At 41.8% G+C, this 14,430-nt stretch overlaps 1 long non-coding RNA gene across 1 annotated transcript; it reads left to right on the forward strand.

Annotated features, from left to right (window-relative positions):
- The first annotated feature begins 11,434 nt into the window (after positions 1-11,434).
- LOC142176984 (uncharacterized) lies at positions 11,435-13,793 on the forward strand. The gene is made up of 2 exons (XR_012705766.1): positions 11,435-11,509; positions 13,531-13,793. It is a non-coding gene; the product is annotated as an uncharacterized LOC142176984 (long non-coding RNA).
- Positions 13,794-14,430: the final 637 nt, after the last annotated feature.

Genomic DNA, 14,430 nt, shown 5'->3' on the forward strand with positions numbered 1-14,430 from the left:
TTATGAGTTCATATCCAAAAAAGAAAAGAAGAAAGAAAACAAAAAACAGGCACTCACGCAAAAGTTAAACAACGATAATGGTCCTTACTGATTTTACATTAAATCGTACCAATTACTTTTACTTCTGCTGCAAACACCTCGAGCAAACTGTGTGTATGTGGTACTTAGAAGAAAGATCAGCCACCACTCTTTGTTTTCCGAGTCAATTCGATTAGCTTTTCGTTGAATTGGATGTGGATAAATTGTCATTTAAGAAGAAGTTTTAGCTATTAGGAATTCCATGATAACTACCCTTTCTGTCATGTGAACCTTCTCATGGTCAAACTTATTAATTTTTGGTGTGAAGTCAGCCATAAAATTTTCATAATTTTTAAATTTACATATTTAATAACTATATAAAAAGTAAGTCACAATAGTTACAATTTAATATAATTAAAAAAATTATAAAAACATGATCAAAGAAAATCTTGTTTGACTCATCAAATAGTAATAGGTTCACGTTACACTATCGAACCATGTAAAGACGACTTGGTACTTTGGTTCACAAAAAAGGCTTGGTTTTACGGTTATTTGAACTAAAGGAAAAAAGTAAGCATGCAAATAAGACATTTAAAAGCCCCCATGAAAATCATATACAAAGTGAAGGACAGATTGATTATGTCTCTCTGTTTAGCTTGTTTTACAGAAATTGAAATAAATAACTTATTCCAAATTTTTATCTTTTAAATCGGAGTCTTTTATTTTTTTCAATTTTAGATGTGAATGTACTCAATCGATAGCAGCACTCTCTGGATTCGAGTTGCAGAACTTGCCCCTGTATTATGTAATTGTAAATTACAATTTTATCATGGATCGTCTCCTCTTCAAATAAAATTATTTTTACAATTAGAAGGAACAAAAAGAGCGCCAAAAAATTGTTCTTTGGACAAAATTGAGGATGTTTACGTAAATGAAAGGAAGGTTCTGGCGGTAAAGTAAAGAAAATCCTCCCTTCTTGCTTCCTCCTTAGGGAATAACATTCTGATAACTCTACAATACGATAATTCAATTGCTGATTCTATTTTAAAAAACGTTTACTTTTCTGTTTAATTAGCTAAAACCATATTTGAAGTGATTCTAGTATGTTGTAATGATCTTTTCTTAAAAAAAAATACGAAATTCTATTACATTGGAGGAAGGGTGTCAGTCCGACGTCAATCCACATCTATTATAGAAGAGACTCACCGTTATCACTAGACTTTAAATTTTTGTAGACGTACTGATTCTAAATATGAAACTTTAAAGAGTTATATAGTTTTGCTTGGTTTACCCTCGAAATCGGATAACAATTGAATTTGTGAGTGGTTTTGAGGATATGCGATTTAACTTGACACAAAATGATAAATTAGATTGCAATTGAAATAAATAATAGTAAAGTAAATGCAAACCACACGAATTGAATAATTTCAGCCTAGGAATGTTAGCTACCCTCGAGTCGAATGTACTTTGATCGATTCCAAGACACAGAAGAATAAGAGCTTAAAGAGAATGATGATAGTATATTGCTTATGAGTGCATATTACAATGTGTTTCATGAATTGTCAGACCCCCTTTATGTATTAGAGGAATTCTACTTTTAGGTATTATTCTATTATTCTATAAAAGGCAAAAGGTCCTTGATTTGCTGATTGTCGGTCCCTTTTTGACATGTCCCGTGATTTTCGCCGTAATATCTAGCCGGCCCCAGGAATTTCGGACCGCTGTCGGATAAGTTGGCAATGTTTCCTCGAGGTCGTTTGAGCCGGGATCGATTCCGGAGTTAAGGCCTCGGTATTCTCGAAGGCAGGTTTTTGGCACCGGTTGCTAATCCGGTAAGGCTTGGGGCCGATCTTTTAGTCCTTTATTGCCATATCTCGAGCCTGGCCTATCATGTTGGATGTTAGGGCATACTACGAGCTCAATTTTACCCGTATACAGATAGTCCCCTCATTTTTCGGAGAGTAGATGCCGAGAAACGATATGAGCTCCCGATTCTCACTTAGATATACCGTGACATAAACGACAAAATAGTTAAAACGTCCCGTCAGCCTAGTCTTAATGGCATTAAATGCTTGTCAGTTGCCGGTCAGCCACTCCCAGATGTGAACCGTCGCTTGGAAAACTATAAATTCCCCTTCCTTTATTCATTCAAACTTTATATCCAAACCTTCTGCCCTCGTGTATAAGAGATTTCAGCACTTCCAAGTTCTTACATTATGTTTTTTTGAGATCTTTTATAAGAGTTCTCACTCGTCAATCATCAATTGTTCTCCTTTAAATTCCTTCATTTCTTCATTTTTCTTCCATTCTTAAGGAAATGGCGAAGACTTCAAAATTCGTTCCCCAAAAATAAACTCCCTCTACCTCGCGACCAGCTGTCGAGGAAAACGTTTTGTGTACTGCTACCGAGGAACCGGCACCGGAACCTCCTCTGAAAATGTTCATCCCCTCGGTACCAGGCCGGTGTTATTTATTGCTGCCAGGTTAATATTGATTTTAAGATCGAAAAGCCCTCCTCGGTACCAGGCCGGTGTGAGGTGGTCTCGAGGTATATCTGCTCGATCACCGAGGATATTCTCTCCAAGGTCAAAAAGGCTGGTAATTGGGTCGACAAACATGTAGTGGTCCCCAAACCCGACGAAGCCATCATCACCCACGTCGAGGGATATTTAAGTGTTTACACTTATCCCTTAATGCTAGGTCCCTTAGATCCGGTTATTATCGATTTTTGGAAAAGATATGAGGTAACCCTCAATCAAATTCACCCTTATTTCTAGAGGATCGTAATCCTCATCCGTTTCTTTGTAAGCAAGATCGAAGGATACCCTTTTACTATCGACCACCTTATGCGTTTATACAGTCCCCGACTATACCCGGGGGGACTGATCAAGCTCGCCCACCGGGCTAGTATGGCCCCGTTCTCGAGTATCGATGAAGATCGGGATCGATACTGGCTAGGCCATTTCGTACGAGTGAGGACCTCAGACTTGATCCTAGTCGAGCACATGCCGTTCCCTGAGAAGTGGAACATGTCACGTAAGTATAATTTTACTTCCAAGATCTTATTTATCATCTTTTTTCATTCCTTATAATCAGTGTTATGTGGTGGTATAGCTGTCGCTCGGATCCCGAATGCAGTTCCTCGACTCAAGGAGTGGGTCGAGGGCATTATAATATAAAGTACCTATTCCGAGCATTCATGGCGCGATCTTTCAAAGGGCCGATGGGAGGCCCGTTCACATGGTGAGATCCCTTTCATGAGCGATATTTGATTTCCTTTTACTCGTCTTATTTCTTTTTGTAGGCTTATCCAAAGATGTCAAAATGAGGCCTCCATCCGGTAATGATGACTTCCCCACCGAGTCCCCTGCTCCGAGACAGGGTGAAAAGAAGAAAAGAAAAAGGGCCCCGAGTTCTCCGAACTTCGAGAAAAAGAATCCAAGGAGAAAGTTGGTGCGTAAATCCAAAGAAAGCACCAGTGCTCGAGCACCGTCTCCTAATTCACTCTATCGGCTGAGGGATGAATCCAAAGGAGAAGGAGAAGCCATCGATCTAGTGGCCAATGTGCCATCGCATCTCGAAGGGCAATGGGCCTCCGAACCAGAGGAAGGCGTGACCGATCTTCATCAAGCTAGGGAGGCCGAGGAGGAGGCCGAGACCGAAGCTTCCCGGGATATGGGCAATGCCCCGAAGAAAGAACTCGGTGTGATAGAGATCACCGATTCACCCTCGTTTACAGAGTCCATGTATAACGAGGCCCAAACGGTGAAAGAACGCCCCATCGAGGGGACCCATGGAGCGGACAACCCCTTCCGCGGATTTTTCGACAGCGTGGATTTGACGGCCACAGAGGACATCACCGGATTGGGTGACTTAGTGATAACGATGAAGAGCCCATCCTCGGAAGAAAGCGAGCCTTCCTCGAGCCCGAAATTGGTCAATAGATTCCCTGCTCCGAGTGTTGATCCCGAACGGAAGTGCTCCATTACTGTTTCCCTTTCGGAGGACGCCCGAGTCCTCTCTGCCCCCGTAGGGGTGGCCAGTTATCTTCGGTGTCTGGTGAACGAGGATGACCAGGCCAAGATGAATGAGGTGGATGCACCTTGCTTATTCAACGAAGCACAACAGGCACTGAACCGGGTAACGTAATTTTTTCCTTGATGGTTTTCAATTTGTACTTAGGCTATTTCATAGATAACTTAACATTTTTCTTCATGCTTGTAGGCCTCGGTGCTTCACCATGAGACTTTTCTACGGTACCGGGACGAGCTGAGACAGTTGAAGCCGAGGTTCGAGGGCTCACTAAGAAGGGAGATGCTTATAAACTTCTCAGTGAGCAGTTTGAAGGGGAGGCTAAGAGCCTCCGAGCTGAGCTGGAGGTTGCTCGGAAGGATCTTACCGACCTGGTCGAGCAGGTAAAAATATTTGATGTTAGTGACGATGAACTAGATTCGGTGACTGATGGTCGAAATCCGCAGGTCTAACAGAAGATCTATCGGATCGACCAACTCCGAGCTGTGATGGATGCAATCAAGGCCGAGACTGAAGAATTTAGAGGCAAAATGGACCGTCTGGCCTTAGAAATAGAGACTGCTCGAGCGCAACTAACTTTGGCTGAGTTCTAGCTCAGAGCGGCAAAGGAAAATATCGAGGTTCAGGCCAAAAAGGTCGAAAAACTCTGGTCTCAGTTAGGTTCGGCCGCCTCTGATCGAGAAAACCTGGCTAAGGAGTTTGAAATGACCAAGTTAGTGGCCGTGGTGGTTAAAGCTGATGCTGATGAGATGGTGGCCCAATATAAGGCCAATGCCGAAGCGTCCCAGAGCCTTGTAAAAAATATCGTCGAGCACATGAAGTGGAAATCCTGAAGGGAGGCCCTTGAGGAGATTCATGCTTGGGGTTTTGACTTATCGGCCGGAATTGAGAATGCCAAGTGGCTCGAAGCCGAGGCCAAGAAGATGGCTTATCCCGAGGATGAAGAAGTCTCCCAGGGTTCGAGCGGGTTTGAAAGTGGAGAAGACTCAGAAGATCTCGGCAATGAGGCGGGTCCCGGTAAAGACCAGACCTTTTAAGTGCCTCTGTTCGCTTTGCTTTTGTTTTTCTTTTTGTGTTTTTGTATTTTGTTCCTTTTGTCAAGGCCGTTTGGCCTTTGTAAAGACTATATAGATAATACAAGTTTTCTATTTCCCTTCGATAATTCATGAGTTTTTCCTTCGCCTTACTTTTTATGTTTTGCAAAGATTAAAAATGCCTTAGCATTAAATAGTTAGGTCATGTTCGGAGTTTCAAACAAGCCTTTCCTTTGATTTTATTTTACTTAAGGCATCGTGGGGATTCGATATGACCGGAAACTTTCTCCCAAAATACTTATAATATTTTAGATTATAACTTGCCGATGGTATTTTTTGTTATGCGTTTTAATATAGCCGTAGCCTTTTAGTTCGGGTGTCACCCAGTGGGTTTATCAGCTTGAGTTATCCGGACTTGCCTAAGATAACAGTCCCCGAATGGGGTTAGCCATAGCTTTTTAAAGTTCGGGCAATGCCAAATAATCTTCGTGCCCTCGGATTTCAATATCCCGGAGTGGCTGTAGCCTTTTAGTTCGGGCAATGCCAACTAAGCATCGTGCCCTCGGGTTTCAATATCCCGGAATGGACGTAGCCTTTTACTTCGGGCAATGCCAAATAAGCATCGTGCCCTCGGGGTTTCAATATCCCAAAATGACCGTATCCTTTTAGTTCGGGCAATGCCAAATAAGCATCGTTCCCTCGGGTTTCAATATCTTGGAATGGCCGTAACCGTTTAGTTCGGGTGTCACCAGTGGGTTTATCACCTCGAGTTATCCGGACTTGGCTAAGATAACAGTCCCCGAATAGGGTTAGCCGTAGCATTTTAAAGTCCGAGCAATGCCAAATAATCTTCGTGCCCTCGAGTTTCAATATCCCTGAGTGGCCGTAGCCTTTTAGTTCGCGCAATGCCAACTAAGCATCATGCCCTCGGGTTTCAATAACCCTTAGGCTCGATGTCTTAGGGGAATCAAATGAAATATCTTTCAAAGGGTAGAAATTTTTATCCATAAGGTAGAGACTTCCTTTCAATTTCGTGCGTAGTATACAAAGTTAAACGTGTTTTTTGTGTCCAAGCTCGGGCGATCTATGTAGGCACGATTCATTTGACCTTTTGGCACTTACAGAGAATCCTATCGACCGAGCCTAGATTGTTCGAGAACAAAAATCATTTCCTACGGGTTATGCCCCCTAGTGTTCAGGGCTTATTGTAGAGAAGCCTCGAATACTGTTGACTTTGATTCTAAGTTAGCACGATCCACTGTTGCCACGTTAAAAACCTTGCCGAAAAACCCATTTGGGACAAAATCGGATCAAGGGAAAAAGATTGCGACGCGTGCTTTCAGGTTTAGGAAATTGTGTTGGGTACCTGCAAGTATTAGTTCAAAATGTAGATGAGTAAAAAAAGGTGATCGGGGTCGTACCTTAGCAGTAATATCGCTTCAAGTGAGTTATGTTCCAGTTGTTCGGTAGTTGTTTACCGTTCATTGTCCTGAGTTTGTACGACCCTTTTTCGGTGATCTCGATAATTTGATACAGACCTTCCCAATTCGGTCCTAATTTTCCTTCATTCAGATTCCGAGTGTTCAACGTGACCTTCCTTAACACCAAATCCCCAACATTAAAGTGTCTAAGGTTGGCTCTTCGATTGTAGTATCTCTCGATTCGTTGTTTCTGAGTTGCCATTCGGATGAGGGCGGCATCATGCCGTTCGTCCAGTAGTTTTGGGCTCGTGTTCAGGGTCACGTTATTTGTTTCTTCGTTAGCATATAGGAACCTGAGGCTCGGTTCTCCGACTTCGACCGGTATTAGAGCTTCGGCACCATAAACCAGCGAGAGCGATGTGGCCCCGGTACTACAGGACTTCGGGCAGGATCTCCTTCCACTTTCCTTTGGCGCCGGTCAACCTCTTTTTGAGGTTTTGGATTATGGTTTTATTGGTGGATTATGATTATCTGTTCCCACTAGGGTGGTAGGGTGTTGATAGGATCCTTTTGATCTTATAGCCTTCGAGAAACTTGCTTACTTTGCTGCCAATGAACTATTTTCCATTGTCGCACACGATCTTGGCCGGTATTCCGAACCGACATATGATGTGGTCCCAAATGAAATCGATGACTTCCTTTTCTCTGACCTTTTCATATGCCTGGGCTTTCACCCACTTAGAAAAATAGTCAGTCATAAAAAAAATAAATTGAGCCTTACCGAGTGCCCATGTAAGGGGGCTAATGATGTCCATCCCCCATTTCATGAATGGCCATGGTGACAAGACCGAATGCAACAGCTCCCCGGCTTGATGAATCATGGGAGCATGCCTTGGACACTAATCACATCTTCGTACAAACTCATTTGCATCCCTTTCCATGTCGATCCATTAGTAGCCGGCCATGATTAATTTTCGGACCAGTGCTTCGGTACCTGAATGATTTTCGCAGGTGCCTTCGTGAATTTCCCTCAGAACGTATTCGGTATCTCTAGGTCCTAAACATACCGTGATCGGGCCATCGAACGTTCTTTTGAGTAATGTTCCATCCTCGAACAAACAAAACCGGGCTGCCTTCGTACGTATGGCCCTTGATTCCTTTGGATCCGAGGGAAATTTTCCGATTTTCAGATATTCTATATATTTGTTTCTCCAGTCCCATGTTAGGCTCGTTGAGTTTATTTAGGCATGGCCTTCTTCGACTACCAACCTCATTAGTTGTACGACTGACCCGAATTGTGCTTATCGTCTTCTACCGACGATCCCAAATTAGCAAGGGCATCAGCCTCATTGTTTTGATCACGTGGTATGTGTTGTAGGGTCCATTCCTTGAACCGGTGTAATGTTACCTACAATTTATCCAGGTATCTCTGCATTCGTTCCTCTCTTACCTCGAACATTCCATTAACTTGTTTTACCACAAGGAGGGAATCACACTTAGCTTCGGTCACCTCCGCCCCCAAGCTTTTGGCTAGTTCGAGACCTGAAATCATGGCCTCATACTCGACCTCATTGTTAGTCAATTTTACAATTCTAATAGATTGTCTAACTACATTGCCCTTTGGTGGCTTTAACACGATGCCAAGTACAAACCCCTTTGCATTCGAGGCGCCGTCCGTAAAGAGGGTCCAGATTCCCGAAGAAGTTCCTGAGTTTAATGATAACTCTCTTTCGACTTTGGGTACCATATCCGGCCTAAAGTCGACCCCAAAGTCTGCCAAAATTTGAGATTTAACGGCGGTTCGGGGCTGATACTCAATGTCGTACCCACTGACCTCAATGACCCATTTGGCTAACCATACCGAGAGTTCGGGTTTATGAATTACATTTCTCAATGGTAAGTAGTCACAACACATATGGTGTGACATTGAAAATACGGTTTCAACTTCCTAAAGGTGCTTAGCAAGGCGAGCGCCAATTTCTCTAGGTGAGGGTATCTAGTTACAGCCTCACCTAAAGTTCTGCTAACATAGTAAATTGGAAATTGCTTACCTTTTTATTCCCGGACCAGGACTCCACTTACTGCTATCTCCGATACTGGCAGGTATAGGTATAACTATTCGTCTATCTTCGGCGTGTGGAGCAGCGATGGGCTCGATAGATATCGCTTGAGCTCTTCCAAGGCCTGTTGGGACTCCGGGGTCCACGAGAAGTTACTCTTCTTCTTGAATAATGAGAAGAATTTGCGGCTCTTATCGGAGGACCTCGAGATGAATCGCCCCATGGCGGCTATGCGTCCGATATGCCTTTGCATGACCTTTACGTTGTCCACAATTGTGATATCTTCGATGGCTTTGATCTTGTCGGAGTTGATCTTGATTCCCCTGTTGGATACCATGAATCCGAGGAATTTACCCGATCTAACTCCGAATGCACACTTCTCCGGGTTTAGCTTCATATTTTATTTCTTCAATATGTTGAAGGTTTCCTGTAAATGTTTCAAATGGTCCTATGCTTGCAAGGACTTAACCAACATATCGTCAATGTAAACCTCCATTAAGTTTCCTATTTGTTCCTCGAACATCCGGTTTACTAGGCGTTAGTAAGTGGCACCGGCATTTTTTAATTCGAATGGCATCACGTTATAGTAGTATGTGCCGTACTTAGTGATAAAGAAGGTTTTTTCCTGATTATCCGGGTTAATCCGTATTTGGTTGTACCCGGAGTAGGCATCGAGAAAACTAAGGATCTCGTGGCCGGCCGTGGCATCGATCATGCGATCGATGTTGGGCAGAGGGAAGGAGTCCTTGGCACATACCTTATTCAAATCCTTATGGTATACATACATTCTTAATTTATTCCCTGTTTAGGGACTACCACTACGTTCGCTAACCAATTCGGGTATTTAACCTCCCGAATTGACCCTATTTTAAGGACTTTAGATACCCCGTCCTTGATGAAAGCATGTTTGACCTTGGATTGGGGTCTCCTCTTCTGCTTGAACAGGTGGAACTTCGGATCCAGGCTTAGCTTGTGAGTGGTTATTTCCGGCGGGATCCTTGTCATATCGAGGTGGGACCAAGCGAAACAATCTTCGTTAGCTATAAGAAAATGAATGAGTTTTTTTCTGAGCTCGGGGTTTAATCCCGTGCCCAGGTATACCTTTTGATCGGTAAAGTGTTCACTTAGTACGACTTCCTCTAGTTCCTCGACCATTGATTTCAGCGTCAGAATCGTTGGGGGATATGAAATATCTAGGGACTCCGTTATTGTCATCCTCGTCTACCCCTTGCTCCTTCGATTCTGTCGAGGCTGGTTTCAGTGACTGCTATTTGGCCCCATCTTTGACCACCAAATTCAGATGTTTCGATGTCGAGAGTGTGGATGCCGGGATCACCTCATTGACCGCGAACATTTTCCTAGCGGCCGGTTGTTCACCGTAAACTGTTTTGATTCCTTCGGGGGTTGGGAATTTTAGCACCTGGTATAATGTCAAGGGTATTTCTCTCATGTTGTGAATTCACGGTCTTTCGAGCAAAGCATTATATCTCATATCCCCTTCGATTACATAGAACTTGGCTTCCTGATGTAACGACCCGATTGATCGTTTTGAGCAATTGCGTCCGATTCGACAGTTTGAGGTCATGAGTAGCTTCACTCAATGTATTATGACTTGCGAGCATCATCGGTTCGGGTTTTGAGAGGTTCGGAAAGGATTTTTAGGAGTGACTCCCATTTGAGAAGCTCGAAGTTGAAGGAATTGACTAAGGTTTGACTTTTGAGTAGTTGAACTCGGATTGGAGTTTCGATGGTTCTGGTAGGTCCGGATGGTGATTTTGGACTTGGGCGTATGCCCGAAATTTCATTTGGATGTTTCTAAAAGGTTTCGGCATCATTTGGCGGAAGTTGGCAATTTAAAGGTTTAAAATTTTCCTAGGTTTGGCCATAGTTTGACTTTAAGGATATCGGGTCCGGATTGTGTTTTAGGAACTTGAATAGGTTCGTTTCATCATTTGGAACTTGCCTGCATAATTTGGTGTCATTTGGAGTTGATTTGATATGGTTCGGACGCTCAGTTGAGATTCTAGAAGTTCTTGAAGTTCATTGTGATTTTCATGTGTTTTGGCGTCCGATTCGTGATTCTAGAGGTTATTTTGATGTTTCGATCGCTCGAGGGAGTTCGTCTTATGTTTTTGGACTTGTGAGGATGTTTGGTTTAGAGCTCCGAGGGCTCAGATGAGTTTTGTACGCGTTTCAGAGTGTGAAGGTTCAGCTTTGCTGGTCTCTGTTCTCGCATTTGCGAGGTTTTCATCGCATTTGCGAGATCATTCTCGCATTTGCAACGATGGGCTGGGGCAGGGGAGTTCGCATTTGCGAACTATTCCATCACATTTGTGATTAAGCAACTCCGCATTTGCGGCACAAATAATCACTTTTTGCGAAAACTCTGAGCTCGCATTTGCGATTCGGATGTCACAAATGCGAGATCTGAGGCTGATATTAAGACTTCCATTTCGGGACTTAGCTTTATTTTATCATGTTTTGAACCCTAGCCTCGATGGGAGGCAATTGTCTGGAAGGATTTTCATACCTAATCATTGGGTAAGTGCCTTTAATCAATTTTCAATTATATTTTGTGATTATGCCTTATATTTAACATCAAAGTCATGGGAATCTAAATAAAATTTGGGGAAAATTTGTAAAATCTTTTAAAATTGTAAAATGATGATTTGAAGGACGAATTGGTATCAAAACTTGATAATTTTGGTATGGTTGAACTCGTATCGGAACGGGTGTTCGGGTTTTGTAAGTTTTATCGGGTTCTGAGGTACGGGCCCGGGGGTTGACTTTTTGCAAATTGTATAAGGATTATAGCTTTGTTAATTGAAATTGTTTTCTCTTGCATTGTTTAATGTATTTTAGTCGTCTTTGGCTAGATTGAGCCGAGCGGAGGTGAATTTGTAAAGGAAAAAGCTAATTTGAGTGTTGATTTGGCCGAATTGAGGTAAGTGTCTTGCCTAACTTTGTATGGGGAAAACTACCCCTTAGGAATTGAGTAAATTGTACTATCTTATTATGTGAAAACCGTGTACGCAAGGTGACGAGTGGGTACACGGTCTATATGTAGTATTTGACCGATTTAGATTGTCTAGTGTCATCCCATGCCTTTAATTGAATTGTCATAACATGTGGTATCTCGTTGTTAGTCTACTCTTACATGCTTTATTTGACGCTGTTAGCACTTACTGTACTTCTTACTCGTTATTTGGCCTTATATGCCTTAGTTGAAGTTATTGCCTTCCTTATTGTCTTGTTAACTCTTAATTGTTGAGTTTCTTCTATGTTTTTGTGCTTATCTGCTACCTGTCCTAATTGTTGTGATTGCATACTTAGTTATCACGTACCTTACCTGCCCTATCATTTTGTAAAGTTTGTTGTATTTCTTCGGGTTTTACGTGGTTCCTTTGTTGTTGTGTACTGATACCCTTGATTGTAGAAATTCTTGTAAATGGAGTTATTGAATTGTTGCTATTGATTTAAGTTAATGTAAGGGGGATCGGGTTGCACGCCACAACATGTGAAATAAGGGAGGTGGTGACATAAGGGAGGATATCTATATTGTGATATTGTTATTGTACGGTGGGATCGGGTTGCACGCCGCAACAAGTGAAATAAGGGTGAATTGATATGGTGGAATACAGGTGAATTATGATATTGATATTATATGGTGGGATCAGTTTGCGTACCGCAACATACTTTATTTATTGTCATGATATTGATATTATACGGTGGGATCGGGTTGCACGCCGCAACAGGTGAAATAAGGGTGAATTGATATGGTGGAATAAGGGTGAATTATGATATTGATATTATATGGTGTGACCGGGTTGCGCGCCACAACATATTTTGTGTTTTGTAATCCCTGTTTTGTTACATTGGTTTCGATTCTTTCGTACGAGATTCTGAGAATTTGTATTCTCGATTTTTTACGGTTTTTTCGAGGATTGAGTTATTGTCGTTGACTTAGCGCCTTGCCGTCATTTCCTGAGTTCTTTTTTCTAACACTATTATTCTAGTAAATTGACTTTCTAGGTGAATTTACTACATTGAGTCATTGCCTCCTGTCTTGCTGAGTTGTTAGTAATATAGTGATTTTAAATAAATAAAAAAATTAATATCACGATGCCTTGTATGACTTTTAAGTTAAAACCCGCCGTTTATTTCAATACTTACCGTTTCTACTAGTTGTTATATTTTACTTCAATTGATTTCTCAACTTAATATCCTTGGCCTGTCTGAGATTTTTATTTTACTTAAAACGGAATTGTTATTATATTGTAATTCAATAAATTCTATAATAAATTCAGTAGCTTATCCGGTGTTGTATTTATTTGAAAAAGGTTATTTTCATTGACCAAATGATTTCCAAAATAAAATCATTTTCTCATTGATTTTCTACTTGGTTCAGAAGATGTAGTTTTACTTTTCGATATATATATACATAAAGTTTTTTGAACATCCTAATTAGCATTTGTTACGGATATTATGTACTGAATAGCATATGGATTTTGCTGTGTAAGGTGAGATGTTAAGATGTGGGCACAAGGTGCCGTGCGTGTTAAAGGTTTGAAAGATGAGATGTATGGTATGAGATTACGAGAATTGGGATTATTGGAGTCGTGTATTAGAAACGATTTGATTGGTTGAGTTGACATCGTATTCCCTACTTGAGCACATTTACCCTTGTCTGTATCCCAACTATGTTGTTGTCTAATTACCTGATTATTTCGCGTTGCCAGTCGTGTATCCCTTATCGTTATTACTGTTTGTAATCTGATTTCTGTTGCTATTGGCATTTCTTTAATATTCCTTTCTTGTTAGCTTTATGTCATATCCTACACAGGTTTAATTGTCAGTGAGTGTCTTGACCTGGCCTCATCACTACTCTACCGAGGTTAGGCTTGATACTTACTGGGTACCACCGTGGTGTACTCATGCTATGCTTCTACATATTTTTTTGTGCAGAACCAGGTACTTCGGATCGAGTCGGTTTTGAGACTTATGCTTGATGTGGCTGGAGACTTTAAGGTACACCTGCCGGGCGTTCGCAGGCTCCGAAGTCACCCTCTATTGTATTTATTTCCATTGTTTTCTTCTATTTCAGAACAATGATGTATTCATTATTTAAATGTATTCCTAGAAAGGATTATGACTTGTACTACCTGTTTTGAGATATTGTATCATGCTGAGACTAATGGTTTATTTAGAAATTTTTGGTTCATGTTCAATAGTTGTTTAGTAGAATCTGGTATCTCTTTGGTATGTGTTAGGCTTACCTAGTTTTAGATACTAGGTGCCATCACGACTCCTTAGGAGGGATTTTGGGTCGTGACACCTGAATAGTCCTGATAATATTATTTCCCCTTTAGTGGTCTCATATGCCATGTTGAACCCATTCAGGACTCGGACCGCTGGTACGATCTGATCTTGTAGGCTGAGTAATTCCACGACCCTCGATCTGATGATGTTGGACGAGCTACCTGGATTAATTAACACACGTTTAACTCGATATTTATTTCTGAGTAGATATTTCTAGTGCATCATTGTGGGCTTGTGCGATCCCCTCTACATCTTTGTCGTTAAATGACAAGGTTCCTTCCGGTAGGTAATCTCGAGTCCGTTTTCCCTTGTGATGGTCAGTTTGATGCGCTTCAGCAGTGGTCCCTGGGGAATCTCGACACCACCGATGATCATGTTAATGACGTGCTGAGGTTCCTCCTGTTTGGTTCGTTTATTAGAATCCCTGTTCCTAAAATGGCTCTTGGCTCGATCACTGAGGAACTCACGGAGATATCCGTTGTTGAACAACCGGGTCACTTCTTCCCTTAATTGTCGGCAATCTTCCATTATGTAGCCATGAGTATT

The sequence above is a fragment of the Nicotiana tabacum genome, chromosome 23 (assembly GCF_000715075.1).
Source record: "Nicotiana tabacum cultivar K326 chromosome 23, ASM71507v2, whole genome shotgun sequence".
Classification (NCBI taxonomy): domain Eukaryota; kingdom Viridiplantae; phylum Streptophyta; class Magnoliopsida; order Solanales; family Solanaceae; genus Nicotiana; species Nicotiana tabacum.